Genomic DNA, 18,554 nt, shown 5'->3' with positions numbered 1-18,554 from the left:
AAGCGAGCTTGTTGGAAAGATAGCCGGATCTGATGGTATTTTGGAGAGAGCCCACACCTGAATCGCTGGAGGACACTAAAAAAACACATGGTTTATTGATTCCTCGGGATTTCCACATCTCGCACAACACACATCCCCTTTTATTCCTCTCGCATTCAAATTCTTTTTAACCGCTATACACCCTGAAACCAACTGCCACAAGAAATGTTTTAACTTTGGTGGACATCGTATAGTCCAACAAAGTGATTTCAAAACGTCCAGTGTGGGGCCAAACACTGTCAATGGTCTTTCCCTATCTGGGTAAGTCCGTTCCACCTGGTAACCTGATTTAACCGTATATCTCCCATTGTTTGTGAAATGCCATCCATCTTTATCTGTACCCTGAATCTGACTCAAGGTATACTTTCAATTATCTTCACATCCTGGGGATCCACTAACAACCGAAGAGCCTGCGAGTTCCAAGTTCGCGAAGTAGGATCTATTAAAGAGTCCACTGTAAGGTCCGAATAGTTATCGTGCAAATTTTTAGTTGCTGGTCTCGGGCTGGTGGTTGGGAGCCAAGGATCATTCCATACAGAGATGGATGATCCTGGTCTCACCCTTTTGATGAGTCCTTTGCTTATAAAAATTAGTATATAATATGTCATATATTTATTTTAATGAATATACTTCTAATATATATATAAATATATTAACATATAAAATTAAAAAGATATATAATTAATTTATTTTATTTAATAATTTAATAATTACGTTTATATCTGAAAATATTATTTTTAAATAAATTTTATAATAAAAATATATATTTCTAAAAATAATTTTTCAAATTTAAAATAAATTTTATTTTATAAATTAAATTATATTTTAAATGTGAAATACTATGTTTTAAAAAAATATTTTTATTGGAAATTAATTTTAGAAATCAAAATTTTATTTTCTGGATATAAAAATAATTTTATGGTATTACTAAATAAAATAAATAAATAAATTATATTTTTTCCTTAATTTTAGAATTTATAAATGTAAATACTCTTTTAAAAGCTTCATATGAAAATATTGGCCAGAGAGCATTTGGAGAGCAGTAGCTGTAAGATCCGATCCTGGCCTCTGGACCCAACTGGATACGAATGCTTACCTATTAATTTCTTTGCTTGTTTAATTCATTTTAAGTCTTTTATTTACTAAGTCATATTCGAATATGAGGTTCATAAACAAACCAACAGATTGCACATCAGAATAATAATGTGTTAACTTTGTATTACTTAGAAATATGAGATCCAATACACAACTTCTTAACAAATTCATAGACAATCACTAGTTCATCCCTAGCATCAGCTAACCACACGTCACACAGCCTCTCACTGACCAAGCCTTCACGGCTCCTTGGCTTGACCAAAACCATCCTTAGTTCCTGAAACCACAACAAGTGAGCATTAATCATAACTGAGAATAGAACGGATCGATTCTACAATGCTTTGCTTGGTTCCTAGAACTTAGATAAACCTCAGTCAACATAATCATAAAAGATATGAACCTATCTACCGTATCCTAAGTCATACAACCAACCACCCCTTGACTTAGAATCAGATAGATAGTCTAGAATTGATAAACAGAACACACGAACAGATCCGGATCGCCCCAAAGTCTAATCTGTCTAACCGGACAGAATATAGGTTTGACCGGCCCATGAATTCCGGCTCGATGGCCCAACAGACTTCTTTACCTGATCCGGCCTTGGGCCTGGATCAAATAGGCCAAGTAAGCCTCAAGCCCAATCCGGAAGGCTTTAGCAACCGGTCAGACCTTGCGACTCATACCCGGACTTAGACAAACCGTGTACTTATCTTAACTTAAAAAGTCATAGACTGATCCATAATGATCGGACACAACCTGTCTCAACAGACACCGTTTGGAACATGCACCTCTTCGGCCCTTGGTACCTCTTGGTCCTCGTACTTCTTGATCCTCGTACCTCTTGGTCCTCGTACCTCTTGGTCCTCGTACCTCTTGATGTTCGTAACCCTTGGCATCTCGTACCCTGTGGTTACTTACACCCTTTGGCAACTCACAACCTTTGGTAACTCGTGATCTTTGGATACTCACAACCTTTGGTAACTCGTGACCTTTGGCAACTCGTGCCTTTTGGGACATGACCAACCGTTTAGCCCAACCGCCCAGTCGATGGTGCGATTCAAACCATCCGCATAGCCGACCCGTGTCAAGGCTAGCGGTTCGGTTATGATCGGCCAAGCCTAGGGATGTGTCCCTTGGACTGAACCAACACAACCCTTCGTGTATAATCAGAAAGAAGAGAAGAGAACCGAATTGAAACAGATAAGGAGAACCGGATGGGACTTAGGAACCGAGCAGAGCCGCGGTGCGATCACATGGATTGTCAGTTCGGTCTGATGGAGCCACGGCCCATCACATACCTTGTGAACAACGTCTGGATTCTCCATCTTCTTCTCCTTGTCTTGATATCCCATTCTTGATCGGAGTTAGTTCCCAAACGATCAGAGTCGCCGGAACAAAACACCACCACACTCGGCCTTTCTCTTGGCCGGAACTCTCTCTCTCTTTCTCTCTCTCTACGTTTTTCTCTGAGTATTTTACTCTGGAAATGGATAATGAAATCAACAGGAGAGCCCCCATATTTATAGAAAACGAGGGGGTAAGTCTTGCCCCACGAACAGGCACGACTTGCTAGTGAAAAGGTACCATCGACCAAGAGTTGTGCCCTTTCGGCAACTTGCATCCCATCGCCCTTTCTGATTGGGTTTGGGGTCGGTCATAGTCCCAACTGATGTTAGGAGTTTTCAACGCTCCTAAGACAAATGATGTAGTGTAAAAGATTGTCGAATCAATTCTAAGGGATTTCAAAGCACTGAGAATGCAAGTACTCACTTAATCTAAGTGCAACCGATGATTTAAAAGATTTCTAAACTAATGATTAATGCTAATGCAGTTGCAGAATAATAGAAGCGATAAATGAAGTAACTTTCTTTAATTAGGGAAAAGAGAACTCATGGGTATAGGGATTAGACCTTGGGTGATCAAGTTTCGAACTAAGGATGGCAAACGATCAATCAAACTATCAACCTTAAGCTTAGACACAATTCTAAACAAGCTCTATGTCTAGATGAATGTTCATTTACTAACACAGTTCAAACATCAAATGTCTTTGGTTGAATAATATGAATGCAATCATTACTAACAAGTCTAATGGCTATCTTAGCACCTCTAACAACAAATGTCTTTGGCAAATTATGCTAAAAGCTTAGAAGAGTTGTCTCAGGCATTTCATCAAACACCTTTTGGGTGGGAAATGCCTAAAGATCAACTTTTGAGAGGCCAACTCAGAAGATGCATTATGAATACTCTACTAGCAAGGATTAAAAATGATCTACACTAAAACATCCTAGCTCTAACCTAATCACCCTTAATCTCCCTAACCCATGAATTCAAAAGGTGATTACTCACTAATCTCCATGATTCCTCTTAAACCCATATTGGATTTCAGATTAATCATGTAGAGGAATGCAGAGAATTGATATGAAAACAACAGGATTGCAATAACAAAATGATTAATTGATTCAAAGAGATGAACTTTCCAAGAGGTTTTTGGTGGTTTTCTTAAAATAAAAGATAATCTGCCTCCAATGGCTTACAAAAGGTACTTAAACATAGGTTTAGAAAGTGTAAAACGTGCATAACAAAATGACCAAAACACCCTTGATAAATCATAAGTTTGACCAAATAGACGACGCGCAGCGACCTTAGCACGTCACTCCAACACGTTGCTCCGGGCTTCGGGAGCGACCTGGGGTGGTCGCTCTGGCAGGTCGCTTCGGGTCCATTTTTGTATATCCAGACGATAAAAGAGCGAGCGACTTCATGGCGTCACTCTGATAAGGTCGCTCTGAGAGGTAGGGCACATCGACTTCATGGTGTCGCTCCGGGTGGTCGCTCCGGTGCACTGCTCGTCCAATGATCACCTTTATCACCTGTTTTGAGCTCTAAATGCACCCAAATGTCTCCAAGAACTCCATGTGGTACTCTAATACCTAATAAAGACTCATGTATGCAAAATGCAACCTAAACATGGCTAAATCCTAGTCTATATGATCAAAATGTACATGGGTGAATGGATAACACAATGGAAATATGCAAGATATCAACTCCCCCAAACTTGTTCTCTTACTTGTCCACAAGTGAACTTTCTAGAACTAGGGAGAGAGGTTTGAAGGTGGGAGCTCATAGCCAAAAGAAACACATCTAGTACTCAATTCAACATCTAAATCCAACATGAGCACACTCTCTTATTATACTTTAGCTTCTCTGGGCCTATCTCAACTCCTTTTGCCCTTACAATCATCATAAGCATCCACACATTCAAATCAACCAACTCTCACATTCATTAAGCATAAAACATCAGGTGAATTCTTGCAAATGGTCAATTGGTCAAAATCATTTGGTTGGGTAAGGGAAGGCTTTTTATTCAAGTGAGTCAAGAGGTTCAAGATACATGATCTTTAAGGTGGTTTACTCCAAGACAAGTAGCCTTGACATTGCACATAATATATCTAAGAAAGTGATCAATTCATGCATACAATGCTCAATCTCCATTGTTCTACCCTTTTCCCAAACATACAAGTTACACAATCATTTCCCAATGTCAAACCCAACTCACATCTCTCACCAAAAGATCCTCAGAACATTAACTCTTTCTCTTTGAAATCTACTAGGGATTTTCCACAACCTCAAAACATTTCTTAGCTCCTAACAACTTTGCTAGCCCCATTTTTCTTTCTTTTCTCGTATATATATATATATATATATATATATATATATATATATATATATATATATTTTTTTTTTTTAGGTGGGGGCCAAGACTTTTCATAACTTGAGCTAGATGTTTCTCTACTTATCCCAATAAGACTATCCACTTAAACACAAGAGTCTATTCTTATCCTTCAAACTTTTCATGCTCCAAAATCATAATCACAACACTCACCCCCCACCTATAGCTAGACAATAGAGTGCCTAATCTAGCAAGAATGAAGATCAAGCATTGTCGTTCCCGATACTCTCAACATTATGCACATGAAAGAATTTTTCAAAAAAGCCTCGCTCATCAAACAATGAAAGCTTAAAAGGAGGGAAGGGTTTTGGGAGTGGTCTACCACTAGAGTTTGTCAAAAATATTGGCATAAAGGATGTGACAACTCAAGTGTGTATAGCCATGACTCAGTACACAAGGGACCATGAGCAAGAAGCATTAAGTTCGTTCAGTTCAAATAAAGTTGTAGTTGGCTTCAAAGATTGAGTTTCAGCAATTAATGAGATTCATGAAGAGTTTTCAAGGCTCGAAACATACAAGGCTTTTTGAGAGATGCAATAGCTATTCGAGCGCGAGGTAGTGTTCTTTACAAGGCATTTTAAATCATTGCTCCCAATGCAAGTGAATGCAACCTATATGCTGTAGACTCTCCTAAAAATGCAAGTGATGTAATCTATATGATTTTTTTTATATGCAAAAAGGTATGTATGCAAGACTCAAAGCAAAATCATCAAAGCAAAAATGATCAAATACTTGATACCTCCCCTAAACTTAAGTGACACAGTCTCTGTGTTGTCAAGTAGAGAGAGAGATACCCAAAAGAAAACTAATATGCAAAAATGAAATGGTAAATACAAAAGAAAGAAATGAAGTACCTTCTACGGATAGTGAGTAGGGGCAGATGCCCCAGCATCGTCGTCGTGAGGTGGGAACGTGGTGTAGTAACCATCTGGTGCTGAGCTGTAGTCGCAAAACCATGATTGGCTATGAACCTCGTCAATCTCGACCTCACTATCAGAAGAGGCTAGGGATGGGGACTTGTTTTCGGAGGTGGAAGGTTGAGTGGGTGGGTTCCTCCACTTGCGCTGAAGCTGTCTAGCAGTGAGGGGGAACCAAGATCCGTAGACTGAGGTGAAGGCTGGGGGGCTGATGTGTTCGCGAAGGCGAATTCTGCTGAGCTACATAAAGCTAATCCTCCCCTGGTCAAAACATCAGCTACTTTTTTCATGGACTTGGCTGAAGTCTTTGCTTGCTTCTTTACAGTCTTGCTAAGCGCTTTGCACTTGTCTTTCAGTTTTTCTATCGTCCTGTCTTGTGCCTTGTTCCATCTCTGAAGTCGACCAATATGCTCATGAGCGTCACGAAGAGCTCCAGGAGGAAGAACTCCATCATATGGCTTGAAGTAGTAGCGCGGAGGTCCATAGACGGGTTCAGATGCTTCCGCAGCAGGTTCGTCAGGTCTCGTCGGAACAGTCCTTTTTCTTGGTGCAGCAATTGGACCGAGAGACCCGTGCTCTCCAGGAAAGTCTTCCTGGGAAATGTTGAAGCTGATAGCTCCAGGTCTCTCTAAGCTCGTCAGGTTCTTGTTTGGAAGAACTACTTCAACAGGCTTGCCCTTCAAGTAGTAGTGGTAGACATAGTCATTCCCATACATCCCGCTGAAATAAGTGGCAATCCTCAAGTAAGTGCCATCAATGAATCTAGGTCCTGCTGCGTCCTTTCCCAAGGGAACATTCACAAATTAAAGCAGTGGTGTGATCAACCCGCCAATTCCAACCTTTGGGCGCGAATCAGAGGTGTACCATGCCCAGTCTCTGTAGTGCTCGAGACGACTCACGAAGAAACTGACCATCTCAAAGGTAGCATAGATGTCGGTGCTTGGAAGAGGCAAGACTCCGGGGGCAGCGTAGGGTCGGATAGCCGGGCAGAGCAGTCGCATATCTTCCTCGGTGACATTACATGCTTCCTTCCGTGGATAGAATGCATGGACGAGCATCCTATGGAGGTAGCGCACAGACGGATGTCGGATATCTGAGTTCTTGTCAGTCCCGGTAGAGTGCTTGTTTCTGGTGATCAACTTCCAAAGCTCGGTGGGGAGATTTTCGCATTTGGGGAGAGAGTAGTCTTCCAAGTCTTGGAACCCCATGACTCTCCCAATGTCCTTGAGTTTCATCTTGTAGTCTTTCCCATTGACCTTGAATTTGATCTTGCCCCATCCTTGCCTCACATACTGAATGTTATGGTAAGTGACCTCAAGGGAAGACAAAAACTGACAGGAGACATCCTTGTAGACAGGGTAAGCCATGGTCAGGAGTTTTGGCATCTTCAAATGTCCCATCATCGCCTCAATATCAGACTCAAGACTCAACTCCTTCAGCAAATCAAGGTCGGCGAACCTTGTTGGAGTCCAAGTGACCCCATTCAGCAAGTGATCATACAGCTCTTCCACAGATGGAGTTTTCACCCTGTCCCTATCAACATCAACCGCCTTCCCTTTTGACATATTGGCTTTCTTTGTAGGAGCCTGCTCATCCTCACTTTCATTGTCGCTCTCCTCATTAGTGGGAACTGCTCTACACTTTTCCCTGCCCTCTTCTCTTGCTCTTTTGATTTCTTTGCAGCCAAGGTTTTCTGTCGAGGAGTGCTCTGTGTCCCAGAGCCAGCTGGCTCGGAGGCTAAGGCTTTCCCTCTTAGTGCAGACTCTTATCCCTTTGTTTTCTTAACAATTGTTACCTGAAAAATTCAAGACTTGAAAAGGGGTAAGTAGGTGGAAGTAAAGAAGATTATGACTTTGCAAGTGAAAATTCCAAGAGTTAACTCAACAAATGAACTAGCAATTTAAGCTCAAGTTAACTCAATGCAACTATTTCACACATTTTGCACTAAGAAGCCAAGTTAAGAGCAAAGAATCACACTTCTCAATCTTTTCAAAATTTGAAAATTACAAGTTAAGTAAAATTCAATACTCAAAGTGGTTCTAGAATGAGAAAGTTCTTTGATCAAACTTTTAAACACCTTAACACACCAAGTTCACCCACCAACACACTCAATTAAGGTCAAATTCAAAAAGCCCCAAATCCATGAACCCTAATTTTGTCAAAGTTCAAATTAAACCCAATTTCACCATTGATTCATCAACCCAACTTGATAGAGAAGCTTTCCCTAGTCTATTTCACAGTAATCAAGCAAGAAAAGGACCAAATTTCGATTTTGAAAATCTAGGGTTCATGGACCTACGATATTGAATTTTAAAACTCAATACCTTGCTTTGGATGAAAGGAAATGATGAATGGGTGATGGGGAATAGACTCCAGGGACGAAAGCTTGGATTTAGAAACAAGAACCAGGTGATTTGGTTGAGAATTTAGAGAGTTATCGGATTTTTGGTGTGGGTGAGTTTGAGAGAGTATGAGTTTTTGTGAGGGGAGGGAGAGTGAGGAAGATGAAGATCGAGGGTTGTGGGTTAGGTTTAGGGTCGTCCGATCGGTTTAGGTGGGAAGGGACCGGTCAAATTAGATTGAACCGGGATTAGATCGAAAATCACTTACCTGAACCGGTCATGGAGTGACCTCAGGTCGTCACTGCGGGATGTCGCTCCAGGCTTGTTTTTCGTGTCTCAAATCAACGTAAACGCGAGCGACCTGAGGTAGTCGCTGTGGTGACGTCGCTCTGGAGTTGGAGCGACTTCGTGTCGTCGCTTTAAGAGGTCGCTCCGAGAGTATTTTCGAGCCCCAAAACACCGTAAACGCGAGTGACCTCGAGGTGTCGCTGTGGTGACGTCGCTCCCAGCTGGAGCGACCTTTCACCCTCGCTCCAGGTCCTCGCTCCTACGCCTGATTCTTTGCTCAAACCGGATCGATCAAGCACCTGCACACAACTTCAATTCTCTTTTTTTTTTTTTTTAGAAGTATGATGAAAATGAAAATACCAATGCAATATGTACAAGGATATACATGGGACTTCTTCCCAAGTGAGCTTGTTTTAAGTCTCTAGCTTGACATTGCCTCCTTTTAGATTAGGCCGGGGTAGGATCAGAAAGTGGAGTTGAAACCCCATCTTCCTCTGGTGCAGTCGCCATGTAGAGCTTAACCTTTTGCCCATTGACTATGAAGTCTCTTCCATCAGTACTCCAAAAAACTATTGCCCCATATGGCCTAACCTCTTTGACCTTGAAAGGACCGGACCACCTTGACTTAAGCTTTTCTGGAAATACCTTCAGCCTAGAGTTGTAGAGAAGAACTTGATCTCCTTCTTTAAACTCTCTCTTCAGGATATTCTTGTCATGGAAAGCTTTAGTCTTCTCCTTGTAGATCCTTGAGTTTTCAAAAGCATCCATTCTTATCTCATCAAGATCATGTAGCTGAAGAAGTCTTTTCTCCTTGGCACTCTTGATGTCAAAGGTCAGCAACTTTACTGCCCATATTGCTTTGTATTCAAGCTCCACTGGCAGATGGCAAGCTTTCTCATATACTAGGTTGAAAGGTGTGGTCCCCAGAGGTGTCTTGTAAGCTGTCCTATAAGTCCAAAGTGCATAATCAAGCTTAATAGACCAATCCTTCCTTGTAATCCCCACAATCTTCTCCAAAATGGACTTGATCTCTCGGTTTGAAATCTCAACTTGACCACTTGTTTGAGGATGATAAGGAGTTACTACCTTGTGCTTTACACCGTTCTTCTTGAGAAGTCCCTCAAGCAGTTTGTTGATTAAATAAGAGCCTCCATCACTGATCACAACTCTTGGAACTCCAAACCTTGGAAAGATGATGCTCCTGAACATCTTGGTTACAACTCTAGCATCATTGGTGGGGCTTGCAATAGCTTCCACCCATTTGGAGACATAATCAACAGCTACAAGGATGTATTTGTTGCCAAAGGATGATGGAAATGGTCCCATGAAGTCAATACCCCACACATCAAACACTTCAACTTCAAGGATTGGATTTTGAGGCATCTCATTCCTTTTGGTGATGTTTCCTCTTCTTTGGCATGAATCACACTTTGAAACGAAGTCTTGTGTATCCTTGAACATATGTGGCCACCAGAATCCAGCTTGTAACACCTTTGCAACAGTCTTGAAGGTAGCATAGTGGCTTCCATAGGATGATCCATGACATTGTGTAAGGATCCCATCAATCTCTTCATTAGCAACCACTCTCCCATAAAGTTGATCCTTGCATAGAATGTAGAGGTAAGGCTCATCCCAGTAGTATCTCTTCACATCCCTGTAGAACTTCTTCTTGGTGATGTTAGGAGTTTTCAAGGCTCCTAAGACAAATGATGTAGTATAAAAGATTGTCGAACCAATTCTAAAGGATTTCAAAGCACTGAGAATGCAAATACTCACTTAATCTAAGTGCAACCGATGATTTAAAAGGTTTCTAAACTAATGATTTATACTAATGAAGTTGCAGAATAATAAAAAATGATAACTGAAGTGACTTCCTTTACTAAGGGAAAAGAGAACTCATGGGCATAGGGATTAGACCTTGGGTGATCAAGTTTCGAACTAAGGATGGCAAACGATCAATCAAACTATCAACCTTAAGCTTAGATACAATTCTAAACAAGCTCTATGTCTAGATGAATGTTCATTTACTAACACATTTCAAATGGGTCCTCTAGAGCCAAGCCATGATAATTGTTGTTCTCGATCACGTTGAGGAGTCCTGATTTGATCTCATAGTGTTTGGCTGCCACAGCCGGTGCTCGGATTCCGAATATATGACCATGAATGTTGGGGCGGTCATAAGTGCGAATGGGGTGAGGTGCTCGCTGTTGGTGTTGTGGAACGTTGTTAGCTCCATTGGCGTTCGCATCATTTTGAGGTATGTCTCCCACATCAGTATCCAATCTCTGCAAGTGAGTCTGTTGCTCTTCTTCTCTTCTCTTTCAAGCACACTCTCTCTCTAAAGCTTTAATGTCTGCAACTCTTGGAACTAGGTTTGATGGATCCCTGCTCCTCAAGTTCATACACCTGAAAGTTAAAGGGAGGTGAAAAAGGAGAATCAGTAACAAAAATAAATAAAAATGACTTAGTCTCAAGCAAGTGACTAAAGCTCAATGTTCAAATCTACTCAGAATTTAGCAACGGCGCCAATTTGATGTTAGGAGTTTTCAAGGCTCCTAAGACAAATGATGTAGTATAAAAGATTGTCGAACCAATTCTAAGGGATTTCAAAGCACTGAGAATGCAAGTACTCACTTAATCTAAGTGCAACCGATGATTTAAAAGATTTCTAAACTAATGATTAATGCTAATGCAGTTGCAGAATAATAAAAGCGATAAATGAAGTAACTTTCTTTACTAAGGGAAAAGAGAACTCTGGGTATAGGGATTAGACCTTGGGTGATCAAGTTTCGAACTAAGGATGACAAACGATCAATCAAACTATCAACCTTAAGCTTAGACACAATTCTAAACAAGCTCTATGTCTAGATGAATGTTCATTTACTAACACATTTCAAACATCAAATATCTTTGGTTGAATAATATGAAAGCAATCATTACTAACAAGTCTAATGGCTATCTTAGCACCTCTAACAACAAATGTCTTTGGTAAAGTATGCTAAAAGCTTAGAAGAGTTGTCTCAGGCATTTCATCAAACACCTTTTGGGTGGGAAATGCCTAAAGATCAACTTTTGAGAGGTCAACTCAGAAGATGCATTATGAATACCCTACTAGCAAGTATTAAAAATGATCTACACTAAAACATCCTAGCTCTAACCTAATCATCTTTAATCTCCCTAACCCATGAATTCAAAAGGTGATTACTCACTAATCTCCATGATTCCTCTTAAACCCATATTGGATTTCAGATTAATCATGTAGAGGAATGCAGAGAATTGATATGAAAACAACAGGATTGCAATAACAAAATGATCAATTGATTCAAAGATATGAACTTTCCAAGAGGTTTTTGGTGGTTTTCTTAAGATAAAAGATAATCTGCCTCCAATGGCTTACAAAAGGTACTTAAACATAGGTTTAGTAAGTGTAAAACATGCATAATAAAATGACCAAAAGGCCCTTGATAAATCATAAGTTCGACCAAATAGACGACGCGCAGCAACCTCAGCACGTCGCTCTGACACGTCACCGGGAGCGACCTGGGGTGGTCGCTCTGGCAGGTCGCTCCGGGTCCATTTTTGTATCTCCAGACGATAAAAGAGCGAGCGACTTCATGGCGTCACTCTGGTAAGGTCGCTCTGAGAGGTAGGACACAACGACTTCATGGTGTCGCTCCGGGTGGTCGCTCCGGTGCACTGCTCGTCCAATGATCACATTTATCACCTCTTTTGAGCTCCAAATGCACCCAAATGTCTCCAAGAACTCCATGTGGTACTCCAATACCTAATAAAGACTCATGTATGCGAAATGCAACCTATACATGGCTAAATCCTAGTCTATATGATCAAAATGCACATGGGTGAATGGATAACACAATGGAAATATGCAAGATATCACCAACCCACTCCCCAAGTCCTCTGGACTTAGCCCACAGCCTTGTCCAAATATACAACAGCCCATGGCCTCATGGCTGGACCTCACGGCCCGCCACTGACCCGGACCCGGACCATCGGTCCAAAACCCGAACAGTCTGTCTAGCTGAGATGAGCTGACTCCCAGCTGCCTCAGCTGAGTGAGCTAGTAGTTCAGCTAGTGGAGCTGACTTAGTAGTGGTCGAGATGGAGTGAACTTAACCTAGCTTCGTTGAGCTGGTCGAGCTACTCGATCACTTCGTCCAGTTACCGTTTTACTCATCCTACCTGTCTTTTTGCTCTTATAAGGTTAAGTCTAAGTTTCCTTATGTCCTTAACCTTCTTTCTTGGCCATGGAACGCTTGTCTTTATGTCTTAAGACTGGCTAGTACGTTTCCTCGAACCATGGCCGTCCCAACGATCCTATTCAGGATCTGGGATTCGACATTAGTATTTAGTAAATGTTTCTCTATATGTTTTTCTAACAATTGTTGATTGGATAATGTAGACGTAGACAATTAATATCTCATACCACACTTATATCATTATCCAGACGTAGCCTTGCTATTGAACATTTTTGATTTTTTTATCTGTCGTTTTCAAGAATCTATATTACAAATGCTTCAACTCTACTACACTACAACCAAACGAGTCTTGTATTCATAACCTAATTTGCTTAAAAACCTTGTCGCCTCACTAACAACTCCATCACTCAAAACTTAAACACCTTTACTTTAGCTATGCCTATAAAATCTTGTTAATCTTCCATCCCCTAAGCAACCCAAACTATTCGGTCTAAATACATTTCTTCTTATCAAGAAATATATAAAAATCTTGTCAGTAGATAAGATTATCAAAAGTTGGCAGAAATGAATGTAAATTTTCTAAATCTCCTTCTCACAGTCATCTTAGCGGTTTCATTCGACACTGAAGCGCTTAGTCCTCACTACTACGACCATACATGTCCAAAAGCCGACCAAATCGTCACCAATGCAGTCAAGAAAGCCATGGCAAATGACAAAACTGTCCCTGCTGCTCTCTTGAGGATGCATTTCCACGATTGCTTTGTCAGGGTAGCTACTTCATGCACAGCACATTCTTGTAATCTTTCAATAATTTTTTATATATATTAAAGAAATAAGCTGTTGGCGATTGTTTTTGTTGCTTAAGGGATGTGATGCGTCAGTGCTGTTGGACTCAAAAGGGAAAGAACAAAGCAGAGAAAGATGGACCTCCAAACATCTCACTCCATGCATTTTATGTGATTGACAATGCAAAGAAGGCATTAGAAGAGCAATGTCCAGGTGTCGTCTCGTGTGCCGATATCGTTTCACTGGCTGCAAGAGATGCTGTCGCGATCTCATATATCAAATTCTAGTTTTATTTGATAATTCTAATAATCGACATCATTTATTTGTGTGAACGTAATGATAGTCAGGAGGGCCAACATGGGAAGTGCCAAAAGGGAGAAAGGATGGAAGAGTATCAAAAGCAATAGAAACAAGACAACTACCAGCTCCTACTTTTAACATCTCTCAGCTGCGACAAAGTTTTGTCCAAAGATGCCTTTCTATGCACGATCTTGTTGTTCTCTCTGGTATTACACATTTTCCCATATACTTAAAATATACAGTACAAGGATGTCGATTTGCCATCTAAATTCTTGGTAACGTCAACCAACAGAGTGTGAGATGTCAATTTAAGTCCGACTTTGGAAATTAGATAAAGGAGAGTCTAATATATAAAGAGATGTCCAACTCTAATTAGTATGAAGCCATTTGAGAAGAAAACCAAAAATAAATTCATGTGGGCTTGCCTAAAGCCCAAAGTGGACAATATCGTACTAATCACCTACATATTAATAGAGAAACATTTGAAAAGTTATAACATGTATTTTATATTAATTAAAAAAGTGTTTAGCTTAATTGTCAATTAATTAGCATAGCAATTAATCTGACTAGCTTCATATTTAATTAGAAAATAATGTTGGTCCAAGATCTAGATTGTGATTTCGCTAGGGATTTATAAAATTAAACTTTTTTTTACGCTGATTCATTTTGACATTACAAATATGAGAAATATTATATAGACGATTTAACAATCCACAATACTACCTGCCTTATGAGGATCTACACCTAACTGCATCACCTGAGTCGTCCTATGAAGATCCACGCTTGACTAGATTTATTTGCACCATGTTGAAGATTTATTTGCACCATGTTGAAGATCCCTTGTAAGATTTATAAAATTAAACTTTTTTTACGCTGATTCATTTTGACATTACAAATATGAGAAATATTATATAGACGATTTAACAATCCACAATACTACCTGCCTTATGAGGATCTACACCTAACTGCATCACCTGAGTCGTCCTATGAAGATCCACGCTTGACTAGATTTATTTGCACCATGTTGAAGATCCCTTGTAAGTTTTTCTTCCGTAGCCTGCAGTAATAAATCGCTCTTTCCGGGATTTGAAACCTAGATTTCCTGTATTCTACAATAAATTGCATAGTCTGGGATTCGAATCCCAAACCTGGGTATAGAAGCCTTTAAACCTTAACCATTAGGCTAGGGTCCTTCCACATTAAAATTAAACTTAGGCTAAGCGCATTACATCATCTTCTTGAGTTATCTGGCGTGAGAAAAAAAAAGAAATTTGACTAAATATGAAGATTGCCTTATTAGAAGAAACAATAAATGACTATTAAATTAATGCACTTAAGAATAAATATCAAATATACACGTTCTACACGATTTGATAGACACTTAGACAATATGTAATTACGGAAAATATTTATCACCGAGGCAAAAATTAACCCTTATATATTAATAGAGAAATATTTAAAAATTTGTAACCGTAAGTTTGTATTAATTAAAAAAAATCTTGCTTAGGTGTTGATTAATTATGATGTCAATTTGGCTTATGTGACAGCATAAAAAATCAATTGAAAACTTAGTAAGTCCAAAATCCAATGGCTAGAAAACTATATTAATCCAAACATAAATGTATATGATATGATAAACTTAATACTCGGTGATCTCATTAAATTAATACTCGACGATCTCATTAAATGAAACTTTCTTTAAATGATTCAAAATTGATTTAAATTGTGATCCAACCTAATAATTATTTTTTAAAGTGTAAGGTATACTCTTATTCCGTATTACTTAGACAACAAAATTAATCAAAGTTTGCTATAGCCTAAGTATTGCATGTTTTTGCTATAAATTGGAAAATAATAATTTTTTTAATTTTTTTTATTAGTAACAAAGAGGCACTTTGAGAAAAAAAAATAGCAAAGAGACGCAGCAATAAAAAAATTCAATAAAAGAGAAAAAAAGAAGAATATTGTTCGGTTCTCAAGCCTTCTCACCTACAAAAATTTATATAAAGAGTAATACAGAAATTAGATTGTTTTGTTATTACCAAACCTTATATATCAATTATTTTTCCTTGCAACACAATTCTTTAGAATTTAAATTATGAAGTTTATATCAAAGATTAAGTAAAAACTTTGACACCTGCCTAATTGTTTTTTCATAGTCTAGGACAACATTAATAATGACCTTTCGTAGTAGTTAATGATATATATATATATCACGTTAACCTAATTTTCATCCTATACAAAGTATCAGTTGCAAATAATATTATAATCTTTTTATATTTGGACCTTAAGTATAATAATAGTCGGGCTGAAAAATTTTATGTTATGTTAATGTGGTCTATAACCAAACTATACTTCAAATTATAAGCTTAATCCAATTTGTAATTGTCTTTTTAATATATCAATTTTCCAACTTATGTTATCAAAAAGAGAGTAAAATTTTGATATTCTGAAAATTAGTGTAACTTTAAAATCAAAAATATATATTTTTATTTACTGATAAGTTAGTAAAAGAAAATATTCAAATGCATCTGTCTAACATAGAGATTGATTATATAAACAATCAAAAATTTTATACATATAAAAACAATTCGATCATATGTAAATCTTAAATTTCTCAATACAATATGTTTTACTAGGGTTGGCCCACCCTATGGGCGGGAAGTTATAATAAAAACTATTTTATATGAACTTATATTAATTTTATGAAGTATTTAAATTTATTTTAGATTGAAAACGATATTATAAACAAACAAATAATTAATAGAATTCTAGATCATATTATTATTTTTTTAAAATATTTTGGTTTGAATTAAGATGACAATAACCTTAATTATTATCTAATTTTAGAGAATAAAAAATTACCAAGAAAATAAAATAAAATGTAATAATGTATATTTCTTATAATTTGTATTTTAATTTTACATAATAAAAATAGAAATTTTAAATAAATAATACTAAATTAATTTCAGAAGATTCAAGTTTCAAAAGACATGTACACAAATGTCTCATGGTAAAAATGGAAAGTGGTACCATGAAAGTGGTAAACATGTAATTTTTCCTAATTTAAAATATAATATAATTTGATAAAATAATTAAATTTCAATTTTAAAATACTATATATAGTTTAATAATATCATAAATAATAATTAATATTTTCTGATTTAATAGGGAAATGATGTTTTAGAATATATTTGTTTCAGATCATAATGATATCTGGAATGAAATATTAATTAAATTTTAGTGTTTTGTTATTATAGCTTTTGTTGAATTCTGATTAATAACAAAATTATTTGTTTGAGTAGAGAAATAAGACTTGAAAGAACCCCTATGAACCGTACAGTAAGTAATAGAGATTAAACGGTGGTTGGCAGGTACACTCAAATGAGCTTATAGAGAACAAAAGCAGATGACCATAAGAATTGGATTATACAATAGTCGCAGGAACCTACAGTCCAGTAGGTGAAGAGTCTTGTATTATTGTCACCATATAAATCACCTGTAATATACACACAAATCATTATACAGAACATGAGAATCAAAATCATATTCAAATTCCCTAGAAGTTAAGGGATTGTACCTGCCAACCAGCGTCTTTGCTGCTAAGATGTTGTTTGAATAAGTCACTGAGAAGCCATATCTGCGAGAAGGTGAACTTGTGCTGCTGCTGTTATATCTTTGGCTCCCATTATATTTGCTTTAGCTCCATAGTAATTATCCCCTTCCACATAAGCTATGGCATGTAACAGTTCAACAAACCAAAACAAATTACACATCTCAGATCAAGAAACAAACAAAAAAAAAAAGAAAAACTTCTGATGACCACTCTGGTTCATGAGGTCAGGTTCCTCAGATTTAGGAAACGGGAAAGTTATATGCTTCTTCTTGCCATATCTTTTGAATGAACTTTCTCCTCAAGTCATCATCTTCCTTTGTCCTCCTTAAGGGAATAATTCCTTTGGCAAATTTACCATATCAATGCCATAACTGAGGGATATGTATCTCCTTCTATTTCTGACTTCGTAAAGATACTTTGTTGTGCTCAAAGAGTCTCTCAGGATTGTAATTATGCTTCATCTAAAAAAGGAACCGCAAGTAAAGTAAACTAAACATCAGCACTTAAAACATAAAATACAAAGCCCAAACAAATTCTAAGTAAACGTGATCTTTGAGTAAAGGATGATCAAAAGCTGGTTGCTTTGAGAAGAACACATGCAATTACATCTTTTTCTTGGGTTTGTTTATCACATCTAAAAGTTATAAACTTTCGTTAGATAAACCTTTTCTTATAAATATCGACACAATTTGAACTTATTGTTCATTTGAACAAAAGAAACAAAACCAAAAGGTAAAAGAAAAAGAAATCGGATTATGATACTTACTGAAATCAGCCCAAGTAGAAATACTCAAAAAGAAGAAGATAAGAGATTTATCTTACCTGAATGCTCTTGACAGCAGGTTTGTCAGCTTGTTCAAATGCTTCTTGATTACAAACTTCTGCTTATATATGCTGGACCTTGCGGTGTAGGATAGCGAGGCGAACCTCCACAGCCATAAACACAGTAAGGATCTTCAAGCTTGTTTTTATCCTTGCAAGCTGGCATGATTTAAGATAACAAAAAATTCTGGGGAATAATTTTGATAATGAAGACATGAACAAATTGATCTCCGTTGAACGAACTATTATTGGTTGAAATTTTGATAATGAAAACTTGATCAACGCACAGGATAAAATATAAAAATAAAAACTACATAGTGAAGCCGGAATTACCTTTACGTCCAGAAGAAGAAGAAAGAACTGATGCAAGCATAGCCTTTTATAGTTGAAGTTTCTGGTGAA

General features: G+C 37.8%; 1 long non-coding RNA gene across 1 annotated transcript; it reads left to right on the top strand.

Annotated features, from left to right (window-relative positions):
• Positions 1–396: 396 nt before the first annotated feature.
• LOC117132863 lies at positions 397–18,325 on the top strand. The gene is made up of 2 exons (XR_004456546.1): positions 397–500; positions 13,227–18,325. It is a non-coding gene; the product is annotated as an uncharacterized LOC117132863 (long non-coding RNA).
• The last annotated feature ends 229 nt before the right edge of the window (positions 18,326–18,554 follow it).

The sequence above is a fragment of the Brassica rapa genome, chromosome A03 (genome assembly GCF_000309985.2).
Source record: "Brassica rapa cultivar Chiifu-401-42 chromosome A03, CAAS_Brap_v3.01, whole genome shotgun sequence".
Classification (NCBI taxonomy): domain Eukaryota; kingdom Viridiplantae; phylum Streptophyta; class Magnoliopsida; order Brassicales; family Brassicaceae; genus Brassica; species Brassica rapa.
This window is presented reverse-complemented; position numbering and strand designations above follow the sequence as displayed.